This window comes from Rhinoraja longicauda, chromosome 39, assembly GCF_053455715.1.
Source record: "Rhinoraja longicauda isolate Sanriku21f chromosome 39, sRhiLon1.1, whole genome shotgun sequence".
Lineage (NCBI taxonomy): Eukaryota > Metazoa > Chordata > Chondrichthyes > Rajiformes > Arhynchobatidae > Rhinoraja > Rhinoraja longicauda.
This window is the reverse complement of record NC_135991.1, coordinates 6,534,804-6,542,450: the sequence shown is the minus strand read 5'-3', so window position 1 is coordinate 6,542,450 and position 7,647 is coordinate 6,534,804. Positions and strand designations below refer to the sequence as shown.

The following is a 7,647-nucleotide window of genomic DNA, read 5'->3' as shown; positions in this document are numbered from 1 at the left end:
GATCATTGGGGGGGGGGGGGGGGTCGCTATAGCGACTATTGAAACGCTCCATAAAGCGTTCGTCCGACAGCCGAGATGCGGACGGTTCCTTGCGCCGTTCGAACAACAGATCGCCGCGAACCCTTTGTTGCGTCACTCGCGCTGAGAACCAATCGGCGTTCTCTTTGCCTTTCTCCGCGCGTTCCACGACAACGGTTGGTTCGCTGGCGGCCAATCACAGTCGGCCTGGCTGAATGGAACGTTCCATCGGGCGGGGTATAAAAGGACGCGTTCGGCGGATGCGACACATTGCCTGGAGCTGCGAGACCAGAAGGAAGATCATGGTGGGTTCTCCCGGGTCTGGTCGGTGGGGCGTCGTGTCAAACCGGTACGGGGGTGGGGGAGCCGGGATACCTCTAGAGGACCCGGTACGAAGAACCTGTCGACAGAGGATTTCCGCGATGACCACGCAAATCCAGGCGCACGCTGTGGAGTTCATGTTAGCACTCGGAGCCAATAACCGTGCGAATAACACTTTCATCTCTTCCCCCTTTTTTCCAACGCCCACCCCCTCTTTCTCTCTCTCTCCAGCGTGAGTGTATCTCCATCCACATCGGACAGGCCGGAGTCCAGGTCGGCAATGCTTGCTGGGAGTTGTATTGCCTAGAGCACGGGATCCAGCCGGACGGACAGATGCCCAGCGACAAGACTATCGGTGGCGGCGACGACTCCTTCAACACCTTCTTCAGCGAGACGGGGGCGGGAAAGCATGTCCCGCGGGCGGTGTTCTTAGATCTGGAGCCCACGGTGATCGGTAAGCTGGTAGGGAGAGAGTGTTGATATATTATGTCTCAGTCCCTCCCCGCTACGTGCCGGGAGGGGCGTTTGCGGCGCTGGTTTGATCTCCGGTCTCTGCTCCCCACTACCCATAGACGAGGTGCGGACCGGTACATACCGTCAGCTCTTCCACCCCGAGCAGCTCATCACCGGTAAGGAGGACGCGGCCAATAACTACGCCCGGGGCCACTGCTCCATCGGCAAGAGGATCGTGGACCTGGTGCTGGATCGCATCCGGAAACTGGTAGGTTTAGTTTAGTTTAGTTTAAAGATAAAACGCGGAAACAGGCCCTTTCGGCGCGCCGGGTCCGCGTCGACCAGTGATCCCCGCACATTAACACTATCCTACACCCACTAGGGACATTTTTGTTACATTTACCAACCCAATTACCCTACATACCTGTTGGTCTTTGGAGTGTGGGAAGAAACCGAGGATGTCGGAGAATACCCACGCAGATCACGGGGAGAGCGCACAAACCCCGTAGAGACAGCACTCTGACAGTCAGGATCGAACCCGGGTCTCATCCCTTCTGTGGCATGTAATGCCACAAATTGACAACTCTCTTGGTGAAAACGTTTTTTTTCTCATCTCAGTTTTAAATGGCCTCCCTTTCATTCTTGGACTGTGACCCCTGGTTCTGGACTCCCCAACACTGGGAACATATTTCCTGCATCAAGCTTGTCCAGTCTTTGTATAATTTTATACGTTACTGCAAGTATTTACATACATCTAAAGCTCTGCCTCGTCAATGGTGTTTTGGTCACATAATCACAAAACCCAATCAGATTGGTGATACAAAACCAACCACCTACACAGCCGTGTTGACTATCCCTAGTCAGCCTATGTCCATCTACATGCATTCCTAACCTGTCCCTTAGATACTTTGTCGCATCGTTCCGACCACAGATGTTAAACTAAACCTACAGATGTTATGCTCCGTCCACAGATGCTAGACACCTCCTCAGAGCGTCAGTTTACCCTTGTAACACTCACACTCACCCTCACACCTTTCTCCCTTCCAATGCTCTCTGTTTTCTCTGCCCGCAGGCCGACCAGTGCACCGGACTCCAGGGGTTCCTCATCTTCCATAGTTTCGGCGGCGGCACCGGCTCGGGCTTCACCTCCCTCCTCATGGAGAGACTCTCCGTGGACTACGGCAAGAAATCCAAGCTGGAGTTTTCCGTCTACCCGGCGCCGCAGATCTCCACCGTCGTGGTCGAGCCCTACAACGCGGTGCTGGTCACCCACTGCACCCTGGAGCACTCCGACTGCGCCTTCGTGCTGGACAACGAGGCCATTTATGACATCTGCCGGCGGAACCTGGACATCGAGCGCCCCACCTACACGAACCTCAACCGCCTGCTGGGCCAGGTAGTGTCGTCCATCACCGCCTCGCTGCGCTTCGACGGCGCCCTCAACGTGGACCTGCTCGAGTTCCAGACCAACCTGGTCCCCTACCCGCGCATCCACTTCCCGCTGGTGACCTACGCGCCCCTGATCTCGGCCGAGAAGGCTTACCACGAGCAACTCTCCGTGTCGGAGATCACCAACGCCTGCTTCGAGCCGGCCAACCAGATGCTCAAGTGCGACCCCCGCCAGGGCAAGTATATGTCGTGCTGCATGCTCTACCGCGGGGACGTGGTGCCCAAGGACGTCAACGCCTCCATCGCCACCATCAAGACCAAGCGCTCCATCCAGTTCGTGGATTGGTGCCCGACCGGGTTCAAGGTACGTGGAGATTTTGCACTATTCCACGCGGCAGAGGCTTGACCCAAACCCGGGTCTCGCACTGGGCTGTGATGTCTACCGCATCCAGACAAGCCGGTCCACGATTGCAGAAACCAAACCGAGGGCCTGGGTTCTGAACATCCATCCAGGGAAATATTGAGGGTTTCTGGGAGACTCCTGGTCAACCGGTCGCGCCGGCATCAGGATAACTAGCAGCGCTCTCCATAGGTTAAATGCGCAAATCTTTATTTTTAGTCAACGTCCGGTATCATTGGGCCCATCGTGTCCATGCTGGCCCTTCCATTAGTTCCATTCTCTCCTCTCACTGCTGTCCTGGTAACGCTCGTTCAGTCCCTGGTTTTGTTTGCACTGTTCCGCCATGCGACCTCCAATTAATTTGCTCCCGCCCATTTGCGATGGGCGGGAGGCGGCATAGGAAGATAGCGGAACGTCGGAGGTTGGGATCGAACCCGGGTCCACAGCGCCCTGGAAGAGCTGCTTTCGTGGAACTCCAGCCCAAGCGGGAACCATTTGCGATTTCTAGAATTTTATTGGCCATTGCGCGGCTCCGGCTTCTTCCAATGGAAGAAGAAAACTGGCTATCGCTCGGTAAAAGGAGCACCGATTTGTCTTTCACCACTCACCCTATGCAAGCCATTACTCCATCACCAACATGTTTGGGTCGCGTCTAGTAACGTGACAAAGCAACGGAGGTCTGTTTCTATTAGGTACGTCACACTACTTCCACCTACCGGTGGCAGATGCATCTTATCTTGAATGCGATCCTTTCTATGCAACCGCACTAAACGCTGTTCTTCTCCCCCTGCAGGTGGGCATCAACTACCAGCCCCCGACGGTGGTGCCGGGGGGCGACCTGGCCAAGGTGCAACGCGCCGTCTGCATGCTGAGCAACACCACCGCCGTCTCGATGGCCTGGACCCGCATGAACCTCAAGTTCGACAAGATGTACGCCAAGCGGGCCTTTGTCCACTGGTACGTGGGGGAGGGGCTGGAGGAGGGGGAGTTCCAGGATGCGCGGGAGGACATGGCTTCGCTGGAGAAGGACTACGAGGAAGTAGGCATCGATTCGGCGGATCTGGACAAGAAGGGGGAAGAGGAAGAGTGAATGTATTGTATATCTTGTATGTCTAGAAAGATTCATTTATTTTTGTTACTACTGTTGTAAATCTCATTTCCGAAATTAAACATATTTATGACTTAGTTTGGTATTGCGTCCTTCGTAGAGACACAATTGCTCAATGTCTATAGGTTCATACCGTGGAAATAGACCCTTCGGCCCAACTTGTCTATGCCGACCATACCTCCTCATCTATGCTCATCCTGTTTGGCGCATATCACTCTATTCAATTCTTCGTCATGTCACTACATCAATATATTTTAAATGTTTCTGTACCTGCCGCTGTGAGATCAACTGGACCCTCGTTCCATTTGCCCACAACCGCCTGCGAGATGAATAGACAATAGTCAATAGACAATATGTGCAGGAGTAGGCCATTCGGCCCTTCGAGCCAGCACCACCATTCAATGTGCTCATAGCAGATCATTCTCAATCTACCCCGTTCCGGCCTTCTCCCCGTACCCCTGACTCTGCTATCCTTAAGAGCTCTATCTAGCTATCTCTCTTGAATGCATTCAGAGAACTGGCCTCCACTGCCTGAGGGAGGGAATTCCACAGATTTACAGCTCTCTGACTGAAAAGTTTTTCCTCATCTCCGTTCTAAATGGCATACCCCTTATTCTTAAACTGTGGCCCCTGGTTCTGGACTCCCCCAACATTGGGAACATGTTTCCTGCCTCTAACGTTTCCAACCCCTTAATAATCTTATATGTTTCGATAAGATTCCCCTCTCATCCTTCTAAATTCCAGTGTATACAAGCCTAGTCGCTCCAGTGTTTCAACATTTGGCAGCCCCGCCATTCAGGGAATTAACCTAGTAAACCTACGCTGCACGCCCTCCTTCCTAAAATTTGGAGACCAAAACTGCACTCAGTACCCCAGGTGCGGTCTCACTAGGGCCATGTACAACTGCAGAAGGACCTCTTTGCTCTTATACTCAACTCTTCTTGTTATGAAGGCCAACATTCCATTCGCTTTCTTCACTGCCTGCTGTGCCTTCATGCTTCCTTTCAGTGACTGATGCACTAGGACACCCAGATCTCGGTGAACGTCCTAACATGACAGCATTCAGATAATAATCTGCCTTCCTATTCTACCACCAAAGTGGATAACCTCACACTTATCCACATTAAAAAGCATCTGCCATGCATCCGCCCACTCACGCAACCTGCCAAATCACCCCGCAACCGCATAGCATCTTCATCACAGTTCACACTACCACCCAGCTTTGTATCATCTGCAAATTTGCTAATGGTACTTTTAATCCCTTCATCCAAGTCATTTATGTATATTGTAAATAGCTGCGGTCCCAGCAGCGAGCCTTGCGGTACCCCACTAGTCACTGCCTGCCATTCTGAAAGGGACCCATTTATCCCCACTCATTGCTTTCTGTCTGTCAACCAATTTTCTATCCATGTCAGTATCCTACCCCCAATACCATGTGCTCTAATTTTGCCCACTTATCTCCTATGTGGGGCCTTGTCGAAGACTTTCTGGAAGTCGAGGTACACCACGTCCACCGGCTCTCCCCTGTCAATTATCCTAGTTACATCCTCAAAGACTTCCAGAAGATCAGTCAAGCATGATTTTCCCCTTCGTAAATCCATGCTGACTCAGAACGATCCTGTTATTACTATCCATATGCTCCGCAATTTCCCCTGTTTCTGGACTCCCGCAATATCGGTTACATGTTTCCATCCTTTCGCGTGTCCAATCCCTTAATAATCTTGTATATTTCAATAAGATCGCCTCTCATCCTTCTAAATTCCAGAGTATACAAGCCCAATCGCTCCAGCCTTTCAACGAACGACGGTCCCACCATTCCGGGAATTAACCTCGTGAACCTACGCTGCACACCTTCAATAGCAAGAATTTCAATTCCTGAAATTTGGAGACCAGAACTGCACACAGTACTGCGGGTGCGGTCTCACTGGGGCCCTGTACAACTGCAGAAGGACCTCTTTGCTCATATACTAAGCTCCTCTTGTTATAAAGGCTAACATGCCATTAGCTTTCTTCACTTCCTGCTGTACAAGCATGCTAACTTTAAGTGACTTATGAACAAGGACACCCAGATCTCTTCGTTCTTCCCCATTTCCTAACTTGACACAATTAAGATAATAATCTGCCTTCCTGTTCTTACCACCAAAGTGGATAACCTCACATTTCGCCAAATTAAACTGCATCTGCCATGTATCTGCCTATTCGCACAACCTGTGCAAGTCTCCCTGCATCCCCACAGCATCCTCCTCAGAGTTCACACTGCCACCCAGCTATGTGCCATCCGAAAAAATGCTTTTAATCCCTTCATCTAAGTCATTAATGTATATTGTAAATAGCTGCGGTGCAAGCACCGGGCCTTGTGGTACCACACGAGTCACTGCCTGCCATTCTGAAAGGGACCCGTTAATCCATACTCTTTGTTTCCTGTATGCCAACCAATTTTCTATCAATGTCAGCACCCTATCCCCAATACCATGTGCACCAAACTTGCCCACTAATCCCCTATGTGGCACTTTATGAAAGGCTTTCTGGAAGTCCAGGCACACTACATCCACTGGCTCTCCCTTGTCCATTTTACTAGTTACATCCTCAAAAAAATCCAGAAGATTAGTCGAGCATGATTTCCCCTTTGTAAATCCATGCTGACTCGGCGCGATTCTGTTACTGCTATCCAAATGTTCCGCAATTTCTTCTTTTACAATTGACCCCAGCATCTCCCCCCACCCCCGATACAGATCATCTGTCCCTGCGGATTTATCAGCCTTCAGCCCCATCTGTTAACCCAACATCATTTCCTGCCTAATGTGAATTTCCTTCAGTACCTCCGTCACCCTAGGACCTCTGTCCACAGGTACATCTGGGAGATTGTTGGTGTTTTCCTTAGTGAAGACAAATCCAAAGTATCTGTTCGACTCGTCTGCCATTTCCATGTTCCCCATAATAAATTCACCTGCTTCGGTCTTCAGGGGACCCACATTTGTCATAACTATGTTTTCCCTCTTCACATACAGAAAGAAGCCTTTACTATCCTCCTTTAGATTCTTGGCTAGCTTACCTTCGTAACTCATCTTTTCACCCCGTATTACCGATATTTTGAATTAGGGGACAAACCGCATACATTGTTAGCCCGTCAGCTTAGAGGGCAACAAGCAAGTAGGGCCATATATATATAATAAAATCAGGCAAGGGTGTTGCTTTAACCGATCCAAAATTAATAAATGAACGCTTTAAGGAGTATTATCAAGAGCTGTATAAATCCAAAGCTAACGGTGATATCAATGCATGGTTAAAAAAGTTGGACATACTAAAATTAGATAGTGCCTCTTGTGAGGCCTTAAACTCAGAACCCTCCTCTGTAGAAATCATGGATGCAATTAGGTCGTTGCAAAACGGCAAGAGCCCTGGGCCAGACGGTTTTGGAGTCGAATTTTATAAGAAGTTTGCTGACCGGGTAACTCCGATTCTGCACAGGATGCTCTCCCACTCAATCGAGTTGAAAAAGCTCCCACCATCATTGTACAATGCTAATATTTCTCTCTTATTGAAACAAGACAGGGATGAAACCAATCCCTCCTCATACCGACCAATTTCTATGCTTAATTTGGATTTCAAATTTTTTACTAAAATAATGGCGACTAGACTAAATAAGTGTATAGAATCCATTATCCATACGGATCAGACCGGGTTCATCCCCAATAGGTTCTCTTTCTTTAATGTTAGAAGAGTAATGAATATTATGTATCGACAGTTCTTCCAAACAAGCCATTCTGTGTTTAGACGCAGAAAAAGATTTCGATCATGTTGAGTGGGGATATTTACTCAGAGTGCTGGAAGAGTTTGGTCTTGGTGCCTCTTTTATTTCCTGGGTACGTCTTATATATGCTCATCCCACCGCTTCCATACCTACAAACCAGGATAGGTCACCCCCTTTTGCCCTTCAGAGGGGTACGCGACAGGGCTG

At 49.9% G+C, this 7,647-nt stretch overlaps 1 pseudogene; it reads left to right on the top strand.

Moving 5' to 3' along the window:
- Positions 1-476: 476 nt before the first annotated feature.
- Positions 477-3,671, top strand: LOC144611248 (tubulin alpha chain-like; annotated as a pseudogene).
- The last annotated feature ends 3,976 nt before the right edge of the window (positions 3,672-7,647 follow it).